We start from the raw sequence: 25,175 nt of genomic DNA on the forward strand, positions 1-25,175 counted from the left end.
TCTTTATTTGTAGCATACATACATTCCAGAAACATCTGTTTTTCTTTCTTTCCTTCCTCCTCTTTTTTTAATTTTGCTTCAAATAAATTGCTGTAGTAATATGTTTCACGCTAATGAACAAGAACGAACATAGCCAACTCTACTGTGAAGTAATCAAAAGCAACTTGAAAGCTACAGTAGAGTAAAGCAACAGGTAGTATTATGAAAATAAGTGCATTTGATCCAGCAGTAGTACATTATCCCAAAGTTCCCTGAATTTTGCAATGCTACTTAGAATATACAGTAACTGTGACCAAACCAGTGGTTCTTTATCTCTTTAGACTTGAGGCACTCCTTAATAGAATCGAGGCACCCCTTGAAAAATGCCAGGTCTTAGGTTTCAGTTTTGGGGTTTTTTTGACTAGTAGAAAATACTAGAGCTATTCTTTTGTTGCAGAGAACTCAGAAAAAGGTCGTAATTTTTTTAACACTATGGATTACTATTTGAAATTTCTTGGTTTAACCTGTGAATCAAGTTTGCACACCTAACAGTGCTAACATTGCTTGCTACCCTGTAACAACCTTTAAAGGATTTCACAACACTCCTGGGTGCCATAGCAACCTGGCTGGGATTCATTGGGCTAGAGGCATAGGTAAAACAAATAGCCAAGTTTTTCAAAATTACTGAAAGATCATAGACCTAAAACCTTTCTAAGATAATTAAATAATTGACTAGCTTTTTAAATACAATGCACTCAATAGCCCTCATTAACTTTAGTAGGATATTAAATGTCAGCACCTTTGGAAGTTGGTATACTTAATTATTTAAGTGGCTCATCATGAACTTGAGGTGAGGGCTGTGCAAATAACTGATTTACTGTTGATTCACTAAAGAAAAATATATTTCAAATATGATCAATTAAAATGATATGGTTTTTTTTAAAATGGCAAATGAAAAATGTTGTTTAAAGTTAAAAAAAAAAAAAAGCATTTAATTATGGAGCATTTTTAATAATAAAGGGCTGTTTATAGATGTGCTCTGAGAGGTGGGGGTGCTTTAATTAGCGTGGCTCTGAGAGCCACGCTAATTAAAGTGCCCAGAGGGTCACATGTATCAGCATCCCTACACTGAAAAATGGCAGCAGGGGTACTTTAACTAAAGCTCATTGAACAAGCTTTAGTTAAAGCGACCCTGCTGCCAAATTTCACTATAGGGGCACCAATACATGTGACAATGGAGTCTGCTGGAGAGCGGTGATTACCACGCTCCAGCAGACTTTATTAATTGAGTCTGCTCCAATGTGCTGTAACTACAGTGCGTTGGAACAGCCTCCCTGTATGTGTGTAGTAACCCAAAGGTTCCAATTCACAAAATTAAAAATGGTTGGTGCCATCTTCCTCCTTATGCCTTATTGATTAGGATACTCCCTCTTCCTTCTGTATATCAACAATTGAGCTGAAGTCTCTTATCTCCCAGGATTACTTTAAGCATCAGACTAAAAGTATCCTGGATAGGTCACTTTGTTTCTCCTATTGAAGCTATTTCATCTTGTATGGAAGATTTACATGTTCATTGAGCCAGAGAATTAGTGACCCTGTATACTCTAGTAGTTAAAGTATTCACATAGGGAAGAAGACACCAGTTCCTGTTCCCTGCTCCAATTAATACTTTTGGATTTTACACAGAATGCAGTAGTTTTAAGAAGAATGATTGAAGGAATCCCACTTTACAATTGCTTAGAGTATGGTGCTTTTCTCTCTCTTGTGGAAGAAAATGTACCTCAATTAACATTCCTAACATCTGGGGCTTAGAGACTTAAGTTTGTATTTTCACCACCTACTTCATTTTTGGAATGGTGCCTAATTACTAATGTTAATTTAAACACACAGAATCAAAATGTTATTTTTGTTTCAGAAATGATTCAATGGATTGTTTTGAAAGTTTGCAATACTTTTAAAATTTTATTTAAGGGGAACTACTAATTTAATGTAACCTAAATTAATTAATGGCTTTGATAAACCAAAACTTTTTTTGGTGAATAAACTATTACATGAAAAAAAGTGATCAATCCTCCTTGAGGCTTACTTTAGATTCTTGCTTTAAAATTTTTTGGCTAATATAAAAAAAAAACCTTTTGATCCCTTTGGTGTTAATTTCCAGAACAATTTATGTTAATTTATCCATTATTAACACAAGTTTGTGTTTTCTAAATTGGATTCTTCACCATTGAATAAAGATTGCTTCTGCGCTTTGACTTCAACTGTTGTGAAGTTTTTACTTCAAAAGTTTTGACTGTGTTGAGTGTCCAAAATTAGACACTTTAGGAGACCTGAAGTTAAGATGTCATGTGCTTAACACTTTCTGAAAACAAGGCCATTTTTAAATTGTCTTGAGTTGTGTACCCCAAATCATTGGTTGCTATTGGAAGTATTAGTCATAGTTTTTTTCACGCTCAGGATGTCTCTCAGTTTTACACAACGCTGAGATGCATATTAGTAGGTCTGAAGCTTGGTAGGTATCTGACACCTTAATTCTAGGAAGGTTAAGAACCTAGGAGGGTTAAGATAAATGAAGAACCAACTCAACTTTTCCTTCATCTCTTGAATTAAACCTGAGACAAACCTTTCAATGCATTAAAAAAATTCTGGAGGCTTAATTTTGGAGGTTTGTCTTCTAAATTTCAAGAAGTTTTAAGTGTTGAAGTGATGTGATTTCTGTGATGGTCTAGGAGATATGCAAGAGGCAAGAATTCTTGTGAGTGATATTTTTATTGGACTAACTCTATGTTTCATGGTTACAGTTAGGACCCAAGAGTTAGTGCTATGCTAGCCACCACCACACCAAAATTTACAATGATCATTATCACACAAGGTTTTTCCTTCCAAATTACCATTTTTGTTCAAGCCATCCTTGTCTTTTTCTCTTCGAATAGCTCTTCAAATCCTTTCTTTGGCTAGGAACAGACATTACACCTAAACTAGTTTAAATTATCAGAAACTGGTTTAAACCTGTAACAGAACAGAAGTTTAGTACATATAAACCAGACTGAAAATGGCTGAAACCAGTTTGAGATAAACCTGGTTGAATGTAATATCAGACTCAACTGATTTGGCTGAAACCAGTTTATGCAATGCCTATCCCAGACTCCTTGCTGATTTAGGTTAAGTCAGAGTCCCCCAGCATCCCATCATGCTATCTGGGCTGGGTAGGAATCTCTGCTCCACAGGAGAGCTGGCCCCTCCCCTCTGCCCCCTGACTGGACATCAGCACAGACTTGCAGGCACAGCAGGGTCTGCTGGCTTCCCCATGCCTTCCTCTTCTCCCCCTCTCATCACTCACTGCTTAAGCAGAGATCCCTTCCTCTTTGCCACAGCAGGGACTGTAGCCAGCATGTAGTATGCTAGCTAATGCTGAGAGGTGTCTGTGTGTGTCTCTCTCTCTCCAGTTTCACTGGGATAGGCAGACAGAACAGTGACCACTTAGGGCTTTTGGAGCTAATCAACAGGTCAGCTGGTACGCTGTTTAAGAAGTTTGAAGTAATATAGAGACAGACTATTGTTTTCTAATCCGGTGATAAAGACTGTTATCAGTCCCCCAGCTGGCTTGCTTGCCTGTCAGTTTGCTGTGGTATGATGAATCAGGGAGAGTGACTGAAAAGCTCCATATCATCAACAGATGCATGCACTGCACACCCTCTCCCTCACCTTATCTCAGAGTGCCAGCCTGGGGCTGGGGGCTGGCAATGGGAAGCAGCTAGTGGGGAAAAGCTTGTGACCATACAGGCAGACTTCCCTAATGAGAGAGTCCTGCTGGGGCCTGGCCACGCCCCCCTCAGCTCAGCTCCATGCAGAAGAGAAGGGATGGTGGCTCTAGCACCTCACCCCCACCCCCAGCTTTTAGCTTGAGTCACTGCAGGCACGTGCCTGAATTTCCTCAGTCCAGACAGAATGTCTGTCCAGTTCCAAACCAGTTCAGCCTAGGCAAGTTAGACTAACCTGCAAAGATTGAATCAATTTAGGTTCAAGCTTTTCGAATGTCTACCCCTACCCTTCAAGTTTGGTCTGCTACAGGGGCATCCTATTTGTTGTGGGTCCGTACCAGCAGTAGCATAATGAAGGGAATGTGACCCGTTTAAAAAAAAATAATAGCAGCAGCTCTACCGCTAGCAGCACAGCCAACAAGATGCCCTATGTGCTGCTGTTGCCTAGAGCACTTGGGTATCTTGTTCTGCCTCTGCATAACAGTATAGTTCTCAGTTCGTCAGCAATGTTTCTGCTGGCAGGGATATTACTTTTATTATTTCATTCTATTGATGTTGTACCATTACCATTATGTGTGGAAATACACAATTCAGAGAAGTTTCGTTGGAAATATTTAAGGCTCCATTTTGTTTATTTTCTTTACTGGGATGAAGTACAGTGTGGTTGCATTTTCAATATACTTTCAAGGAATAGGATATATATGTATTGTGACACCTAATTTTTTAATTGAAAATCAGCATGCCTCACAGAGGCCTGCTTTAGCAGGATGATCTATTAAAATGGGGAAAATGAAAAGACAGCTATGTACTGTGAGGTCTCTCAGGAAAATATGAAAAGAAACTTTGAAGCTGTTACCAATTTGAAAACCATGAATATGGGGATAGAGAATGGTATTAGCTGCCCCATGCTATTGCTCAGAAGAACTAAAATAAACCATAATATTATGTGATCTATAAAGTGGTATTACACATTTTATTGCTTGTTTACAATCAGTTTGAGTCCTAGATAGCTATAAAGATTATTTACAGAAATTATAGAATGCTGCTGGTTTTATTTTAAAGTACTGACAGGATGGCCTTAATCATTATAAACATAAAAGAAAGAAATGAGAGAATTTTTAAAATGATGATCTAAGTGCAACAGGAAGTATGATGAATATAAAACAAACTTGTGCACTGTTCCTTGCCAACATCCGCTTTATAATCTAACACCTCTGTTATTACTTTAACAGCACCTACCAGAGTAAATTAGAAAGCACGAACATTAAAGGAGTAATTTCACTGTGCAAAAATGCATTTTTATAGTCACATTAGGCTCAGTATCTGAGTAGGATCTTTGCTTTCATAATCCATTTACTACTTTGATGGATGTTAGGTTTAGAAAATGCTAAATGGGGATGGAACATTTTTGATTATGGGCACCATTGATCTTGATGAAACCCTGTAGGTGCACGTTGGTCTTTGCAATGTAGCTCTTGTTTCCTGCAGACCTTGTTTTAGATTTACTTGCATCAGTGACTAATTTGCTTTCTGTGTATTTGGCTTGACCCTCACTCTGGTGCTAATGTCCCTGTGAATTTTTCTTTCCTTTTTTCCCCCTAAAATCTTCTTATTTATACATTTTAAAAGGTATGTATAAAAGCAAAACAGCTTCAGTAAGTAGAGAAAAATCAAAAGTGCTTTTTTCTGTTTAATCTCTTAACTTTCATTGAGTATTTATGCAACCTGAAAGGAACACTTGAGTGTTTGCAGTATGAGTTTTGGAACCAACAGGCCTGATTTCAATTCTGTACTTTTAAAATTTCTTACTAATAACTGTACAACAGAAGCAAGGATAATATCCCAATGATATTCATTGATGACTGGCACAAATGTTAAAACACCAATTTAACAATGTTTATCTTAAGATTTTATCAGGAAACTATTAATTTATAAAACCATGTTTTACAGTAGTGTAGTAATAGATATGAATGTTAAATAGCTGTTTTGAACTAACAGAGCTGTGAGGACATGCACAAAACTTTGGTTAAAGTTTTTCTGCCCCGCACCTCTCTTAAAATAGCTAAACATCAGAAAAAATTAAAAGAGCAAGTGATTCCATATCATCTATCCTACCCAATAGAATTTAATTTTGTCACTGGGGTGTCACTAAAGAATGTTTTTAAAACATTAAATCTGTTCTGTGATTAATTTTATCAACTTTTTTCTTATTTTTTTGCTGTGCAGCAACTTATAAATCATGTACTTCCTTCTCATTCAGTTTCTTATTATGTTAATATTTTCCCCCAAAACAATGGTGAGTTGGAACTGTTTTCTAAAATTTAGTGTAGGCTCTTACAACTAGCCCACTGTATGGAAGGGTGGTTTGATAATTGGAAGTTCCTGGTAGCCACAAAGTTACTTCTGTTTGCTAGAGCAAAACTAGTCAGTTTACCACTCATTACAATTAATGGCCTGCAGACTTACGTACAGAAAAATTTTATTAAGTCAATGTTTATTGTGTCTTTGGTGCCTTTTAATTACTAACTTTACACACACACACCCTGAGTTTTTTTTTTTTTTAATTCATGTATTGTTCATAACTCGGATAAAAGGACTTTGTTTTTGTTCCATGCTGGAATATTTTAAATGAGAGTAAAAGGGAAAACACTCTAGAAATAGTTATATACAGTTGGCCTATAAGGTGGATAGAAAGCTGGCTGGAGCATTGGGCTTAGAGGGTAGTAATCAATGTCTGGTTGGCAGCTGGTATCAAGTGGCGTGCCCCAGGGGTTGTTCCTGGGGCTGGTTTTGTTCAATGTCTTCATCAACAACCTGGAAGATGGCATAGAGTGTACCCTCAGCAAGTTTGCTGATGACATCAAGCGGGGGGGGGGGGAGGGAGGGAGTAGGTATGCTGGAGGATAGGGCTAGGATTCAGAGTGACCTAGACAAATTGGAGGATTGGGCCAAAATGAAACTCATGAGGTTCAACAAGAACAAGTGCAAAGTCCTACACTTAAGATGTAATACAGGTTTCCCTCACCAACTTTGGGGGTAAGGTTCCTGAAAGTTCCCATGGTTGGCAAAACTGTGGTTGGTAAGATAAAAGACTTATGGGAAAAATGGGTTTAGGAACTTAAATATGAATAATAAAGGAACATACAGTGTATAAAAATAATTTTTATTTACCTTTAATAGGTTAAAAATGGTTCACTGTTTAGTAGTGGGTCTTTTAAAGAAACTAAAGATGGATGACTGCTTCATTTTCCTTTGAAGATCTTTCTGGACCTCCTTGTATAGTTTCATGAGGTCTTCCAGCCCTCACTTAAATTTCAAGCTTCTTTCCATGAAGGGGACCATCTCAAAAACCAGGTCTGAGAGAGTTTTGACTGCTAAAATAATCTTGTTAAGGTTGGCAAGATTTAGCTTTGACCATACCACTACCTCTTCATCCTCGTCATCTTCGTCATCACTCAAGGTGGATTTGACAAGCTCATTTAGGTCCTCCTCGGTCAATTCCTCCACATGAGACTCGAGTACTCCTCCACCTCACTGGCCTCTAGGTCCTCAAACCCCTCACCTCCCACATCTTGTGCAAGCTCCACAATGCAGCACACCTCAGCCTATATTGTGGGGAGCCCTTGTAACTCATTGACTACCTCCTTCCAAAGTTTTCCCCAAGATGTGTTGATAGTTGACTGCTTCAGCTCATCCAATCACTCCTTTATGTTAGTAATGCAGTTGTAAATATTGTAGTTTTTCCAACACTGCATCACCACCATTGCCTCTAGGATGTGGCCAAAAGTGCACCTGGTATAATAGCTCTTGAATGTAGCTATTATACTGTGGTTCAGTGGTTGTAGCAGGGACGTTGTGTTGGGTGGGAGAAACGCCACTTCCACATTAGGGTGTGCAAAATGCACTGTCTCTGGGAGCATTGTCCAATATCAGCAGGACTTTGAAGGTCAAGGGCTGGGATGTAAGGTACTGCTCCACCTCAGAGACAAAACAGTTGTTAAACCAGTCCATGAATACAGTGGCAGTAACCCACACTTTGTGGTTGGCCCTCCAAGAGATGGGCAGATGCTTTTTGTTCTTATTCTTGAGCATGTGAGTTCTGTGATCTGTAGAGGAGCATTGGCCTTACCATAAAGTAATCTGAAGTGCTGGAGCAGAGAAGGAGAGTTAACCTGTCCTTCACTGCCTTGAAGCCCAGAGCAGAGCTCTCCTCCTTCTATAGGAATGTTCAGAAAGGCATTCTTTTCCAGAACAAAGTCTTCTCATTGGCATTAAAGACCTGCTCTGGTTTATAACACTTTACCTCAATCAGCTTCTTCAGCTCAGGTGGGTACTGGGCAGTGGCTACATGGTCTGCTGAAACCAATTCCACCATAATCTTCACGTTGTGGAGCCCATGTCTCGAATATGGTCGTAAATTTGCATTGCCTTATCTTGTATCACTTGGGTGCTCAAAGGCACTTTCTTCTGTGTCTGGTCTTCAATCCAGATGCTAAGTGCTTTTTCCATTTTTTCTAAGCTATGATCACATGGCATAAAGGTCACTTTAGCACTTCTTGGTGTACCACTCTCAACATTGCTTTAATAGTAACTTCACTTTTCTTAATGGCTGTCACAGTGGATTCGTTCATACCAAAATGCCTGCCACACTCTCTCCACATTGTACATCCAACAACTCCAATTTTGTTTCCAAGGACATGGAAACATATTTCCAAATATTCAGAGCACCTCTGACTAGATGTTAAAGGTATGAAGCACAATGCGAGACTGAGTGCAAGTGAGGAGATGGGAGCACGATGGGTGGCTAGCAAGAGCACAGGTGATTTGAAATGGCAAGTGGCGGGCTGATGCATGGCCATGCAAAACCATGGGTACTCAAAACTGTATATTGTCATACCCAAAGTGGTATATAGACTATTAAATGTGGATATTCAAAACCGTGGTTGGCAAAACCATGGTTGATGAGAGAAACCTGTAATCCTATGCATGAGTACAGGCTGGGGGCTGACTGGCTGGGCAGCAGCTCTTCAGAAAAGGACCTGGGGGTTGAATATGAGCCAGAAGTGTGCCCTTGTTTCCAAGAAGGCTAACAGCATACTGGGCTGCATTAGTAGGAGTTTTGCCAGCAGGTCAAGGAAACTGGATAGATTATTCCAGTTTTGGGACCCCCCACTACAGAAAGGATGTGGACAAATTGGAGAGAGTCCAGCAGAGGACAACAAAAATGGTGAGGGGCTGGGGCACATGACTTCTGAGGGGAGGCTGAGGGAGGTGGACTTATTTAGTTTGGAGAAGAAAAGAGGGGGTTTAATAGCAGCCTTCAACTACTGGAAGGAAAGTTCAAAAGAGGATGCAGCTAGACAGTTCTTAGTGGTGGCAGATGACAGAACAAGGAGCAGTGGTCTCAAGTCGCAACAAGGGAAGCTTAGGTTAGATATTAGGAAGAATTTTCTCACTAAGAGGGTAGTAAAACACTGGAACAGGTTACCCATTGAGGTGGTGGAATCTCCATCCTTGGAGTTTTTCAAGACCTGGCTAGACAAAGCTTTGGCTGGGATGATCTAGTTGAGGATGGTCCTGCTTTGAGCAGGAGGTTGGACTAGATGACCTCTAGAGGTCCCTTCCAGACCTAGTTTTCTATGATTCTATAGAGCATTTGTGACTTTGGTAATTGCCAATATGTATGCTTTCAGCATGTGACAAATGTAAGTTGCTAGCTGCTAAGGTAGTGTTGGAGTGGTGTTGTAGCTATGTGTATGTAGCAAGCACATACAAGGGCCCCAGGCATGGCAGTGATGTCCCCTGCTGGTCATGCAGCTTCTGCTTCACCCTGGTTCTGAGTATCCTCTCCTTCTTCCTACCTGCCACACCTTGGTGTGATTATTTTATTTGGAAAAAGGAGGCTACCCAGGGGACCCAGAGTGAGCCTTTGACCACTAACAAGCTGTGCTATAGCACACTAAGCACCTTAAAGGCAGATTTCATGGCCTCTGACCTCCCCTGTACCCACAAATCTTGCTGTCCAATCACTCTTCCTTGTTCGGACCTCAGCCTTCCTGGCCTCTGCTTTTGCTCTCACTGGGCCTTTTAGGCCAGACCCACCATGCTGGACCTGGCTTCTGGGTTCTAGCCCTCGTCCTGTCTGTTTTGGCTTGGGGCCTGATAGCTCCACCCTGCTTGGGCCCTGGGTCCCCCTGGCCCTGCCTCCACTCTGCTTGGGTGCTACTGAGATCTCCTCCACCCCTGCTAGTCTCAATCCAGTCCACTTGTAAAACTCTAAATGAAAACAAATACACTGGCTATAACTAAAGCTGTTAGTTCACCAGCTGCATAATCCAACTTTACCCCGTACCCTGGGTCATAAGCCTCTGCAAGCTTTCAGTACCTTACTTGCATTCCCAGATCAGCTCAGGAGTCAGCCAGGTACTCCCCTGTAGTTTTCCTGACCAGGAGCTCTTTCCCCTGCAGGCTTCAGGGCCAGACTGACTGCCCTGCCTCCTTCCAATCAGGTGGCTTCCCTTGACTGGCTGCAGGTGTGCCCTTTTACCTAGCGGGTAGCTTGCTGCCTTTTCTTTTGCAGCCAGCCCCTGTTCATCTACCTGGGCTTTATCTGCTGCTGTTTCTCTTTTGAAGTAACAGGAGCCCTGATGGTCCAGGAAATATATGAGAGGCAAGGATGATAAGTGATTGGGATAGACTTGGACAGACTTTCAAACGCAGTGCATTCTTCTGCAGGTCTATCTAGTAGTTAACACACACACACTTACCTCAGAGTAGCTTGTTTTTGGGTCCATATGCTAAAAAATATCCTGACCTCTACAACTATAATAAACAAAACAAAATTTAGCACTTTTTTGGCCACCTGTAATACACAATAATGTTCTAATGGACAATTCAAGGTTTGATCTTTCAGAAAGATTGTTTTAGCTGACCCTTTACATTGATATGTGAAGAGCTCTGAAGGCAGGTGACATATAACAGATTTAGCTTCCAGGGAACAAGTGTTCAATAGGGGAAAGTAATCTCTCTTTTTAAACAATAGGAAAATATCACTCTTGCCTTATTTAAGTGGAGTCCTGGATTTTTGTTATTCTTGTTAATATTTTCTTTCCAGTTTCTTCCTCAGGGCATCTTACAGGCCCTTGTACTTTCTTCAGGATTGTCCCTCCTTATCCTCTATATCACCATTGCTTCATTGTGGTGGTTTGCTGATATACAGTTTTTTCAGTTGTATCTGCCAAGGCTGACAGTTATTTTAGTAACAAGTGCTCCTTCAATAATGTTTCATTACTCAGGCATCCTCCCTCATTATTTTCTTCCTTGGGGATAACTGTTCAGAAAAACATCTCTGTTCTTACCTGGGGTTTCAAGATATGAAAATTCATTTAGATCACAGTTATCATTCTTCCCTGATTTAATAATTTGGGGAGCTAAACTGAAGCATGCAAGAACAGTTTGTGCAAGTTGCTTGCCTACTCTGCTTTCTTAGAATGACTACTCTTGCAAGCAGCTTATTATCCTGTTGGCAGGAGAGTGAGCAGAAGAACCAGAGTTATAATTACATTTACAGTTCCATGCTAGTGTTGAAACATTGTTAATAGATTGATCATTTACATATTTTTAAGTTAAATACTATTGGAATTATTCTCTTTTCTGCATTAATTCTTGACTCCTAGGAGGAGGCACTCTCTAGGCTGTACTTGGGAGTGGAGGGGCTGGCATTTCATTTTCATACCATTGTCATTACTGAAGTCCTTATGAGCCCAAATCACGGTCAAGAGCACCATTGTGCTAGGAGACATATTCACACAAAGCAAAACAGATGGTCTCTATCCCCAAAACATCACAATCTAAGAGACAACAGGTGCATAAAGACAGAGACATAAGCCTTAGGCAGTAAATGAGATTAATGACAGAAGAGCTGTTCCCCAAACTGTGGTTGACATAGGCAGGGTATGTTGGCTGCCTGATAGGTTGGGATCTACCTCAAGGGGGATCCTTAGCAGCTAGAGACATAACAAACACCTTCAGCACCCAAGGGAGAGAACTGGGGGAGAGGTAGAAGAGGGTATGCTGACTGCTGGAAAGCAGGGGCGAGGCGGTTGAGAGAAAGGGAAGGAGAGCAAAGTCTAACCTGCTGCTGTACTCTGCAGAGTGAAGGCTGCTGCTTCTACTTCTGGTGCTGCTGCTATAAGTGCTGGCTTGGGTGGCAGCAGCCCCATGGCCAGGTTTCCTGAGAGCTGTCCCTAGTGCCCCATTCATTCTCCCTACCCTGCAAATATGTTATTGGGTGAAAGGCTGCACCTGTTATGACAGTCTCCCCAGGGGTTGAGGGGAGGACCACAATTCTGCTGCCCTTTCCTCCAGATATACTGTTGAGTGTGGTGCTTCCCTGCTCAGCTCCTATGACTGGGCCAGGGCTACACAGAGCTGTGGATGCTGCAGTATGGGGTCAAGGGGTGAATCTGGCAGCAAGTCAACAGTTGGTACCTGGGGCTGGGCCCCACTTGTCCCACCCTATTTAGGTTGCTATCAGCAACAGTTCAGTAAGGAACTTGGGAATGGATACAGAAATCCCACAAGGCAGGGAGAAGACTAGACTGTCCAAGACCAAGCAGGTTAAGGTGGAGTATGCTGCAGGAGTTCCAGCCATCACTCTGAGCTGACAGAAGGAGTCTGACAGAAGTTTGCCTCATTCAGTCTGCAAGTACCAACTGATCGGCTTTACATAATGTGAACTCTGCACAACTAGATTCAAATGGCATGTGACAGAACCCTTTTTAAAAAAGTAGATCAGCTTCTTGACCTGGCCAATCAATACAATGACACGGAATAAATAATATTAATGTGATATAAAATTTAAAATACATGTACTAGTAAATTAATCTGTAGGGTGTCTGCCACTGTCACATGGATCTGTGGGTTTCACCTAAGACATTAGCACCATTGTCATCAGAGGTAATTCAGTTAATTCTGGTATTTTTCATGACCTGGAGTTTTGCTGTCTCTGTTTTGCTATATCAGTTGTGGTTGTTGCCTTTTCCCACAGAAGTCTAATGCAGTGTCCCTTATCATCTTCCTTCTTGGATTTTGATAAGGTGTAACCTATTCCTTTGCAGAATGTGTCCATGTGGGTTGCAATCTCATAACACGCTGTGGTTCCTGTTGTGATGATACTGCCATTCTGCTGTCAGTTTCTCATTATAGACATAAAAGATATCATTTTCATGAAGTAGCAGCATCTCCAGCGATTCCAAATCATAATTAGGTTTTAGTTTATAGGTTTTCCCGTTTGTTCTGGAGGGAATTTTTTTTTAATTTGTTTATTTGAGGTCCTAGAGATTCTGAAATTGGTCTCTAACTAGCAGGTATTTTTTTCTTTTGAACAATATTTCAGCTGGTGCCAACCTGTGTTTCTTTGCCACTGTTCTGTGATTTTACAATGTTGTTACATAAGGATCAAAGTCTGATTCCATTCTTTTTCACTAAAATCTGTATCATCTTGACTACATTTTCCAGCATCTCATTAGACTGGGGAGAATGAGGACCAGTTGTTGCTACTTCTCTAAGTCTATGCTTTACTGCAAAGGGGAAAGGTGTTAGCTCACTCACCCCAAGTGACCAAAGCTGGGACTTGAACTCAGATCTCCCACATGGTAGGCAAGGACACTGCCACACAGCCACCGGTGTTAGTTGGGAAAAAGTCTAATCAAAGACTTCCTCGATGTGGGGACCGACGCATTAAACGCATTTTTGGTGCCGGCAGCGGGCCTCGGAGCTTGCTCCAGCCCCTCCACGCATCGGCCCGGTATTACAGTGCCTCTTTCTTTCTTTCTTGATGACACGCAAATTCGTGAAGCGTTCCATATTCTTTCTTTCTTTCTTTCTTTCTTTCTTTCTTTCAAGATGGCTGCCGACAGCTGAAGCCCTTCTAAGCTCCTCCAGCTCAGGTGCCTTCAGCTTGTTGCCTCGCACTCCCTGCCCCCCTTTTCCTGTCCCCCCCCCCAAAAAAAACCCTTGCCTCTCCCCACCCTGTTCCTGGGGACCCCCTCCCTGCCCCTTCCCCCCACTTTCTGAGCCTTTTTCCCCTGGGCTCCGGCAGCCTCGTTTGGCTCTGCCCCTCCCCCACCCGCGCCTGAGTTGTCCCTTTGATTTCTGCTGCCTCCCTCCCCCAGGGCCCCTTCCCTTGGTCCCTGCCATCTGCCCCTGCCTTGGGGCATGCCCTGAGCCCCTGCGGGGTTGCTCTGCCCCCCCTCAGGCCGATTTGGGGGCGTTTTCAGCCCCCTCCCAGTCCCAGTCCCCCGTGTCAGCCTGAGGCTTTTTTTTTTTTTTTTTTTTTTTCCTGCGCTTCGCAGTTTAACCCTGTCCTGGCGAGGAATGGCGGCTCCTACGCCTGGCAGCTGGCATGAGGATGTCTCTCAGGACCTCCCACTGTCTCATGGCCTGAGGGTTCATGCCCCTCTCCATGTGGGGCTCGAGGCTTGCGTGGAGGCTCTGGCCGCCCTCCTGGGATGGCGTACCATCCGCTACGCGGGGCGCGTGAACACGGTCCCGATGATCTATTTGAGCAAGCCCGCCTTGGTTGACAGGGTGTGTGCGGAGGGCCTGGACATTGCGGGCATCCACTACCTCGTCACGCCCCTAGAGACTCAGGCAGTGAGGGTGGTGATTTCCAACGTCCCACCGCACATTTCCAATCGGGAGCTGGCCAGGGGACTCGAGGCCTATGGGGTTCCTGCGAGTCCTTTTCGCCGCCTGCCGATGGGAAACAAGAACCCTCAGGGCAAGCACGTCCTGTCCTTTCGGAGGCAGGTCTTCATGCTCCTCAAGGAGGGCCCCCAGTCGCTGCCTCGCTCCCTGAGCCTCACGCTCGAGGGGCGGCGGTTTATTATCTATCTGTCTGTGGGAGAGACCACGTGCTTCAAGTGCGGGGGCTCCTCCCACCTGGCCGCGCAGTGCCCTCGGGGCAAGGCGGCCGGACCATCGCCGCCTGCGGCAGCGCCGAAAGACGGCGCGTCGACCTCTGGGGCACGCGACAGGCCCAGGGAGGCTGGGAGCTCTTCCTCCCGACCTCCTTCCCCCTCCGTTCCATCTCAGGGGACCGGGGTCTCCAGCGGGAAGCCATCGTCCAGCCGAGGGGCTGGTGCTGCTACCATGGCCCCGCCGCCCCCTCCCCCGTCTGTGGCGCCCCCTGCCCTCGGTGCGGCAGCCCCACCGGGTGGAGAGGCGGACGCCTCCCCTTGCCCCCTGCCTGCCCCGGCCGAAGTGGCTGGGGTGGCCGGGGACTGCGGTGCTGGAGCCTCATCGGATGATGGGGCTCGGGCGTCCTCCCTACCACCCGAAAAAGAGAGGGAGATGAGGGGGGCCTCTCAGGACACCCCATCCCTGACAGACCCCTCCTCGGCCAGTGCCGAGGACCCCCCCACTACAGAGCCGGACCCCGTTCCGGCTGCCACACCACCCGCCCCGTCGGATGTAGCCACCGACGAGGCAGACTTAGCGGGTGGGGGGGAGGGGCCTTCAGGGGTCCTCCTCCCCTCGCCTGTCCCCCGGCCTCCGGAGTCAGGCGGCAGCAGGGATAGTGGCGAATGTCTCTCTTCCGGTGGCCTGGCCCCGGGGGTGGCGGGAGAGCCCGCTGCCCCTTTGGTCACGCCCCAGCCTACCGGAGCAGATGGGGACGTTAGCGAGATGGAGATCCAGCTCTCGGAGTCTCGCAAGAGACGTCGTGAGCGGGATGGCCCCTCCCCCCCCAAGAAGATAGGGAATGTCCTCGCGGAGCCGGTCCTCGACTCGGACGACGAGAGGCGGCTGATGTGCCTGGACATCGAGGGGGTCGACGCTGCAGTTGCGGGCGAGCTCCCGCCGGGGGTGTGGCCTCGCCGCTCTTCAGTAGGCAACATCCACCCCAAGCTGGCGGAGCCCCCCTGGGTCTCTCCTGACTATGGGGGACTCCTGTCCTTGCTGAAGCTAACCAAGGGGCAGAAAAATGTAGCGGGGCACATCACCCAGTGGTGTGCGGACCCCAAAGTGTTTGTCAAGGCTGCCAGGGCGGCAGTCAAGCTCATGAAGCAAGATCGGGGCACACGTCAGATGGCCTACCGTCTGGACAAGCTTGCCCAGAGGGTGAGAGTGGAGTGGGGCCTGGGCGGGTCCCTCGACTAGAGTAGGGCACAGTAGGCCTTCCCTGACCTGTCTGTATTGCCTTGCTCTGCTCTTGGGTGCTCGCTCTTCCACCCGCACTCTGCTTTGCTCCTCCTCTCCCACACCCACCCCCATGGCAGCCACAACCATTGGCACCTTCAACGTCAACGGCTGTCGAGACGCGGTGAAGTGCGAGGCCGTCCTGGAGCTCCTGCGGCAGAAGAGGCTGGCCATCGCCTTCCTACAAGAGACCCACTCTGACAGGTTCAACCAGGCGGCCTGGCGGGCTGCCTGGCGAGGACAGGTGTTCCTGAGCCACGGCACCAGCCTCCGCGCGGGGGTCGCGACACTCTTATCGCCGCAGCTGCAGCTTGACGCGGCGGTGCCGCGGGAGGTCGTCCCCGGCCGCCTGCTGACCGTCCGCGTCACCCTCGCGCAACACCGTCTGCTGCTCGTCAACATCTACGCGCCCTCCGATGGCCAGGAGAGGGTCGCTTTCTTTGAGAGCTTGGCTGCCCTCCTGCGCGACGCTAGCGAGGATGATGACCTGCTCCTCCTCGGGGGCGATTTCAATTGCACCACTGCCCCGCGCCTCGACCGCACAGGGCCTGAGCCCCACCTGCCCTCCGCTCGCAAGCTGCAAGCTGCCCTGGAGGGGGCAGACCTCGTGGACGTCTGGCGAGCCCTGCATCCCGATGCGCGCCAGTACACCTGGGCCAAGACGAGTGCCGGCGGTCTCACCATGGCTCGCCTCGACCGCCTTTATATCACCAGGCACCACCTGCCACTCCTGCGCAGCAGCCGCATCGCTCCCTCGGGTCTATCAGATCATGGCCTGGCCTTCAGCGAACTGAGCCTGCCGGGGAGAGCCTGTGCACGGGCACCGTATTGGTGTTTGAACATTAGTCTGCTCCAGGACTCTTATTTCCGGGACTGCTTTGCCCACTTTTGGCGGAGGTGGGAGGCTGCGAGACCGAGCCACTCCTCCTGGAAGCTGTGGTGGGACGTGGGCAAGGTCCAGACCCGAGCCTTCTGCCAGCAGTACACCCAGCTGGCCGCGAACGAGACGCGCCGCCGTATCCGGGAGTTGGAGGAGGACGTGGCGGAGCTCGAGGCTGCTCTGCTGGCCGCTGGCAGCGACGCGGCACTGAGCGAGAGCCTCCGGCTCCGCAGGAAATGCCTGCGCGACTTGGCGGAGAGCGCGGCCCGCGGCGCGAGGATCCGCGCCCGCTGCCAGGAGCTGGTGGAAACCGACGCCCCGACCCGCTTCTTTTTCGACCTGGAGCGGCGGCGGGCAGCGAGCAAAGTCTTGGACCATCTCAAGACTCCTGAGGGCCGGGTCATTACAGAGCCGGGCGAAGTCCGCGAACGTGCCGTCGCCTTCTATCACGACCTGTTCGCGGCCGAGCCGTCGTGCCCCGAGGCCACGCGGGAACTCCACGAGGGCCTACCGCGTCTCGATGCCCTGGAGGCCGGCGAGCTGGAGCGGGACTTGTCCCTGGAAGAGCTGGCGGCCGCCACGGCCGGCCTCGCCTCCGGCAAAGCCCCGGGCCTCAACGGGCTGCCTGCCGAGTTCTACAAGACCTTCTGGCCTCTCCTCGGCCCCAGCCTCCTGCGCGTTTTCCAGGAGAGCCTCGCCGACAAGGTCTTGCCGATCAGCTGCCGCCGAGCGGTGCTGACCCTGCTGCCCAAGAAGGGAGACCTGGGCTACATGAAGAACTGGCGGCCGGTCTCCCTGCTGTGCGCGGACTACAAGATTCTGGCCAAAGCGCTGGCCACCCGCCTCCGCGCGGTCATGGCCTCTCTCACCGGGCCCGAGCAGAGCTACTGCGTGCCGGGCAGGACCATACAAGACAACCTGTTCCTGCTGCGGGACCTGCTCACGGCTAGCGAGCTCTTTGGCCTCGACGTCGGCCTCCTCTCTCTCGACCAGGAGAAGGCCTTTGACCGCGTGGGCCACGCCTACCTCTTCCGCACGCTGGAGGCCTTTGGCTTCGGGCCCCTTTTCACCGGGGCCCTCCGGGTCTTGTACCGGGACATTTCCAGCCTGCTCAAGGTGAACGGGGTGCTTTGCGCTCCGTTCCCCGCGCGCAGGGGCATTCGCCAGGGCTGTCCGCTGTCGGGCATGCTCTACGCCCTGGCCATCGAGCCGCTGTTACACGCGCTGCGCCGCCGCCTGAGTGGGGTGGCCCTGCCATCGGCCACGGGCCCGTCCGCTGGCCCTCGTCTCCGGCTGTCGGCCTACGCGGACGACGTCACCGTCTTCCTCGCCACCCGGGAAGACGTGCGGGCTCTGGCAGATTGCCAGCGGGCCTACGAGCGCGCCTCCTCCGCCCGCATCAACTGGGGCAAGAGTGACACTCTGCTGCTTGGCGCATGGACTGGCAGGCCTCCGCCGGACTTGCCGGGGGGCCTCGCCTGGCGCCGCGAGGGCCTCAAGGTCTTGGGCGTGTTCCTGGGGCCGACGACCTTCATGGCGCGCAACTGGGACGGCCTCGAGGAGGGAGTGGAGGCCCGCCTGCAGCGGTGGCGCTGGCGCCTGCCCAGCCTTTCCTACCGGGGGCGCGTCCTCGTCATCAATAACCTGGCGGCGGCCACCCTGTGGCACCGCTGCGCGGTGCTGGACCCTCCGCCGGAGCTACTGGAGCGACTGCAGCGGCTCCTGGTCGATTTCCTGTGGGACGGACGCCACTGGCTCCCACGAGCTGCCCTCTACCTGCCCACCGGCGAGGGGGGCCAGGGCCTGATCGATCTGGCCAGCAGGGTGGCCGCCTATCGGCTGCAGGCCCTCCAGCGGCTCCTGTACACCGAAGGCCACCTCCCGTGGCGACAGCTGGCGTGCCGATTCCTGCGGCGAGTGGGGGGCCTCGGCTTTGACCGGGAGCTGTTTCAACTGGACCTCACCTTCCTGAACGGGGCGGTCCTTCCCCCGTTCTACCGCAGCGTGGTGCGGGCCTGGCGGGCGGCCTTCCATCTCTGTCCCCAGGCCAGGCACCTGCGGTTCCCGCAGCTCCTTCGAGAGCCCTTGGTCCACAACCCGGCCCTGCACCGTGTCGTGCCGAGCCTGGCCTCCGCCAGCCTCACGGCAGCTCTCGTCGAGGCGCGCTCCACCCGCCTGGAGCACCTCCTGGACCCCGCTCGGTCGGACTGGCTGTCACCCGAGGCCCTGGCTGCCCGGCTGGCGATGCGCTCCGTCCGCACCGCGGGGCGGCTTCTGCGGGCCGTTAGGGCCGCGCTCCCGGCGGAGGCAGCGACCGCCCTGGAAGCCCATCTCCAGACTCGCCGGCCCCTCCCCGCCGCAGACGCCGCAGAAGACGCCTTCCCACCGCTACCCGTCATCCCAGCGGTACCCGGCGAGCTGGCCGAGCGGCCCAACACGCTGCTCAGGCTCCCGGTGCCCCCCAGCAGCAATACGGGCTGCCCTTTTGGCACCCTGCCCCGCAAGGGCCTCTACATGTGGGTGGTGCGCACCCGGCACGCCCAGGTGCTCGCCGGCCGCCCTGACACCGCGTGGCGGCGGCGCCTGGCGCGGCCCGGGACCCCGGCGTGGCGCACGCTGTATAAGGCGCCCATCGCCAAGAAGACCGGCGACCTGCAGTGGCGGCTCGTGCACGGCATCCTGGCCACCGGCACCTTTGTGCGTCACTTGGACCCAGCGGCCTCGGCGGCCTGCCCCTTCTGCCCGGGGGTGCTGGACGAGGACATTTTCCACGCCTTCCTCGACTGCCCCCGGCTGCAGCCTCTCTTTGCCGCCCTGGGCGCACTGCTTCGGGCACTGGGCCGAGACCTCTCCGAAGACGCCTACGTCCACTCCTTTCCGTACCGGGCGGCCGAGCGGGCCACGGTCAGCCTGGCCAACTTCCTGCTGGGCCAGGCCAAGATGGCCACCCTGAAGAGCCGGCGAAACCAGCTCAGCGGCACCGGGATGGTCGACGCCCTGCAGCTCTTCCGCCTGCTGGTGCGGGCCCGCCTCTCGCTCGAGTTTGAGCACGCTGTCCTCCGGCGGACGGTGCCCGCCTTTGAGGAGCGCTGGGCCCTCGAGGGGGTGCTGTGCCGGGTCGAGGCGGGACGCCTGATCCTCGTTCTGTGATGCCACCGGCTGCTCAAGCCGCAGAGACGCGTCAAGCGGGCCGAGGCCCTGGACTTTTTTTTGCTCGTGCGGGTCGACCCCGGAGGCCTCCATGGGTGTCCCTGCTGGCAGAACTGTAAATACTGTAAATAGTCCTTATGTTCGTTGTGTTGGTTGGTTTTTTTTTGTCTAGAGTGTACGGGCAGGCCTTGCAGGCCAGGAGCCCAGGCCTTGTCCATGAGGCCCAGAGCTTCGGGCGTCCTTGTACATGCTTTTGACTGGCTCCGAGTCATCACCCTCCGGGGAATAAAGGTCTCTTAAAAGTCAAAAGTCTTTCTTTCTTTCTTTCTTTCTTTCTTTCTTGAGAAAATACGGAGGAGGGGACTGTAACTCTCAGTGATAGCTAAGGATTATCAATCTAAGTATCTGAAAGGATGTAAATATTTCCTACTTACAGTTGGATCATGAAAGACACTTGACCTGTCAATCACATGTACATCTTCGGAAGGAAGTTATATGCATAGTATATGTCCCCAAGAATTCAGTAGAAGTATTTAAATGAAAAGATAAAAATGAGTATTTAAGAGTTGCTTTAGGGGTAACCTGGGAGCTGAGGTTCCATGGACTTTGGATGGCTTAGTTCCCTAGCTAGAGAAAGCTGGGTAGTACAATCTGACAGGATCTCCTGCAAAAACTTTGATCATGAACATGCTTTTCTGGGATCTGATTTATAATCACTCTGCTTAATTTATGTCGCACGATTGTAAATTGGGTGCTGCTTGGTCAGATGCTAGGCCACTTTAAGTAAGTCAGGGTGGGAGGAGTCCAGCCCTGGGGCTGCTCTGCAAATGGGTGGGCTTTCCCAGCCCCAGGGCTGCTCTATGAACATGTGCACACATTCCAGGACCATATTGTAGGTCCTACATGTCCACATGTTTGCCAGTGCTAGGAACACAAACTAAGTCAAGGGGGTACTGGGGACAGTATGTCCAGTGGGGGCTGGCAAGTCTGTGGTAGTGGTGGGATGGAGAGTTAGTGGATCCATGAGTGGTGTTGTCCATCCAGGGCTGTGCTGGTACACATTGGGGTTATATTTGGCATGTGTTATACTGATGTACCTCAGTGTTCAAGTTAGATCAGGCCGGTCATGTTTTGTTTATCTAAGCTTCCCAAATATATGTACAGATCAGCAGGATAAATGCCACTTGGAGAATGTTTTAAAGGCTGGAGCAGAGAAAGCCAAAGAACTAGCTGCCCCTGTGTACCAGGAAGTAAGAAGATCGGTAGGTTTACAGTAGAAATTGCTAAATAGTGATAAGCTATTTTATTTTCTATAGCAAACCTTTATTTATTTTCTTTATTTATTTTTTGATTGATCTAACCCTAGTTAGGTTGATCTAAGTGTAAGTTCTGCATGTAGGTGAACTAAGATAGATGGGGCATCACTTTTTTTTGCCCTATCTAGCCTCCCCAAACATGTATACAGTACAGCAATTAGATTGAACTAATGTAGTTAGATCAATCTAAGTGTAACATCTTTGCATACCCTTTGACTTGGTCAGAACAAACAGCTACACTCTAGTCATTAGAACGCGCTAGGGTAAGATCAGATATAGTTCTTTTAACTTCCTTTGTTTTTCATGTCTGGCTGTCTTCAATATACGGTTTCTGTCTTTAATTATTTCTTTTGTTTATGTAGTAAGTTTTTCTTCCATTTCTTAACCCTTACTGATTGCCTGTGGTAAATGGGGTTTGAGAGAATTTTGGCAAACCCAGGCAAGGCTCTCCTGTAGGGAGTGCTCAGGTTGCTGCTTTGGGAAGCTAGATTAGGCACAATTTTCCTTACGCTTTCACCACTATAAGAAACCATCTTACCCTGATCTGTTGGTTCAGGTATAGTGCTGATGACCTCAGTTTAACTGTGATATAACTTCTTGGAGCCTCTGGCTCTAATGTGCTACTGTTTTTCCCCCAGAAATAAACAACATCTATCTTACTGCCTTCTCTACTCTAAATATTTTGTTACATTTTTCTTAAAAATGCTTTGAGTAATAAACAGAAAAGTGGTAATGTGTGGAATGTGCATAAACATGTGCTAATTTTTTCTAGGGGTGACTGCTGGACTCCTGCTTACACAACAAGCATAGATAAATAGTTGGTGTCAGGCATCTTGTCAAAAAATTTTTGTACACAGTGGCAAATCTGTCCTTTTCCCCTATGTATATATTTCTTTGGAGTCTATAAGCAGGGGAATTGGGTTTTGTTTTGGGGGTTTTTTTTAACGCTACAGTCATCACCAGCGAATGTGTCTTCCCTGTTGGTTCTCCATAAATTTATCATTCTCAAATCAGTGAATCCAGCTTCTCTTTAGTCTCATATGGTGAAGAGATCTTTTTGTACAGGCTTGAGTCTTAGTTGAACTTTTTAAACCGTATTCTGTACTCTGGCCTGTTGCCTAAAAGACCTTCCCCATACACAACCAATTTGGTTCTATGCCTCTGAAATTAGTGCACCTTCCTGATAAAGAACTAGATGCATTTTAACCCAAGATGACATGCTTTTTTATGTTACTATTACAATTTGTTCATTTCCTAATTTGTTATTTAGCCATACATTTAGGCCAGTTATTTGCTTGGTAGAAATAAACTCATCACTTGAGAGCCTTTAAGTAGTTTTCATTTCTTACATGTGACTTTTCTTTCAATGCTAATATCACTGTTTCTGGCACCAGATTGCCTGTTGCACTTTTAATCAATTTACTATTAATATGTGTCCATATTTTCAGAATAATAGTTCATTCTTTTGTTGCAACATTGTCCATTGATCCCCTGAAGTTAAGTTAATGATAGCTAATGATCCTTAAGTTAATAATGGCTTTATCCTGCTTGTCCATGCTGTGCAAACCTTACTAGGATTGCAAACTCTTGTAAAATTATGTAATCTGGTGCAGTTCATATATTCCCCCTCCTCTCCTAATTTATATTCTTCAAGACAAATGTTGGTCATAATCTTGGCATGTATTATTTGCTACGGTGTATGTGACTCTATGTGCTGTTTTGCGGGTTTCAAGTTCAAATTTTGCATGCCTTTTTGCCTCAGGTCTCTATACATCTAGTATTATGTATTCTCTACATGTTCACAATGTCAGAACACTGTCCGTCTTCCATAACCTTGCGTCTTGACTGAATGATTTCCTTTGACTGACACATTTTAATTGCTTTGTTAAGGGTTAATCTTAGGTCTTCTAGGTATCTCTGTTTGAGTGTTTTATTCCAGAAATCAGTCATCATCTGTTCTATTAGGGACTCCCAGCGTTGCAAGATTTGCTCCATAGCTTTACATCAGTCAAAAATGCTTCACCTTCTTTTCATCTTGTCTACTTAATCAGTAGTCACTTACATGTTTTATTTTTAGTTGAGGCACAGTGCTCTTCAGATTTCTGCAATCTAGTTTCATAGGTGGTTCCCTCCAGCTCAGTTATAACTAAAAACTATTAAAGGCATCAAGTGTTTCATAAATAGCTATTGTCAGAAATAAAACTGCCATTTAACTGTCTTCCTTTTTGCTGGCACCCATTGTTTGCAGAAACCATGTTTGAACCTTCTCAAGTTGTCCTCCAGTTTTCAAGAGCGTTTCAGTTCCATGGCTTTTAATTGTTCCATTCTTCAACTTGGGGCATTTTCTTACTTTGCATTACTCCTGAAACACTTGATCATTAACAGCCAAAGCATTTGACACAGGTCTGTTTTATCCAGTGTGCGCGTGTTGCATAATATAAACCGTTGTGTAACACTGGCTCTTGCCATATTTTCTTTATGATACAGTTTACCAGAAACTGCTGTTTTAAAGCGCCTCAAACAGAGGTTAAAGGAGTAACCCCCTCCCAGGGGGAGTACAAAGCAATGTTAGTCAGTATGATAAATAGTAATACCTGTACTTCAGCAGCCTAAGTTTGCAAGATGTGAAGGGGAATAGTGAGGTGGCTTTGTGGATGTTAGTGAGAACTCTTCCTAAGCATAAGAAAACTACCTAGAGGAAAGCACAAGGTATTTGTTTGAAGAAATATCAATTAGGTATATCAATCATAGATTTAGAAGTTTTGGGATGAAGGAGATTCCAAAAGTCCCTAGGTAGCCTTTTCCAGTGTTTCACAACCCTAACCGTCAGAAAATAATTCCTGGTGTATAACTGAAATGATTTTTGCTGCAAATTAAGCTTATTTCTTCTTGTCTGTTCAGTAGACATGGAGAATTTGATTACTGTTATGTTACCCACCTCTTCTCCTTCCCCTCCTGCACCTATGCATACATCCTTCTACTTTCTAGATTAAACAGACCCAATTACTCAAAATGTCCTCATAGGTATACTTATCGTTCTTATTGGTTTCCTTTGCACTCCCTTCAATTTGTGTCTGTCGTAAAGTAAGGTTAACATTGTTTTCCAGGTGATACCTCATGAGAAAATTACCTCCCATGTCTTACATACAGCACTTCTATTACTACAACCAAGAAAGGGATTTATAATTTTCACAATCACATTATATTGTTAACTCATGCCATATTTATTCATGTACTACATGCACCTCTTCCTCAACATCAGTCCCCTAAAATTGGGGTGCATGTCTTAAAAGGGAAGGTGATTTTCTGTCCAGAATTGAAGCTTTGATCCCTGCTCTACCAGGCAGCAGCACAGGTAATTTGTATTCTGGCAGATGAGGGAGTTGATTGGCTTAGTGCTTCCTGTACTTCACTTCACAGGTGTTAAAGATTGCTTTTCCTGTTTAATGTCCTTGATGTTCTACTAAGCAAGCTAACTTCTCTTCTGGCAATTTTTCTGTCCACTAGGTACTCTTAGTCTCACTCCTGATATTTCACAGCCCTATAGAATATTTTTAGGTCTTTTCACAAGCATAGATACCTATGGAAACCAGTCTTCAGCCACAGGTAATGTATTTTTCCAATTGTTAAGATCATTTTAAATTCTGATTCAACCCTCTCAAATTCTTTGAACCCCTCCTGTCCATGCATGGTGTCATCTACAGATTTTGTGTTCTCTTTATTTTATCATCCATATTGTTAATGAAAAGAAATAGGCCCAGGACATATCCTTAGGGAGACTCATTTGAGATGGCTTCCCAATTTCATTATGAACTGTCGATAATTATTTTTAGAGGATTTTTTCTACCAGCTGTACATCACTCTTACAGTGATTATGTCGAGAACCTG

General features: G+C 47.5%; 1 protein-coding gene across 11 annotated transcripts in view; it reads left to right on the top strand.

The window, feature by feature from the left end:
• Positions 1-25,175, top strand: part of ZNF385D (zinc finger protein 385D) — a 752,238-nt gene that overhangs the window by 236,822 nt on the left and 490,241 nt on the right. The gene's annotated exons all lie outside the window — the stretch shown is intronic.

This window comes from Alligator mississippiensis, chromosome 5 (assembly GCF_030867095.1).
Source record: "Alligator mississippiensis isolate rAllMis1 chromosome 5, rAllMis1, whole genome shotgun sequence".
NCBI lineage: Eukaryota > Metazoa > Chordata > Crocodylia > Alligatoridae > Alligator > Alligator mississippiensis.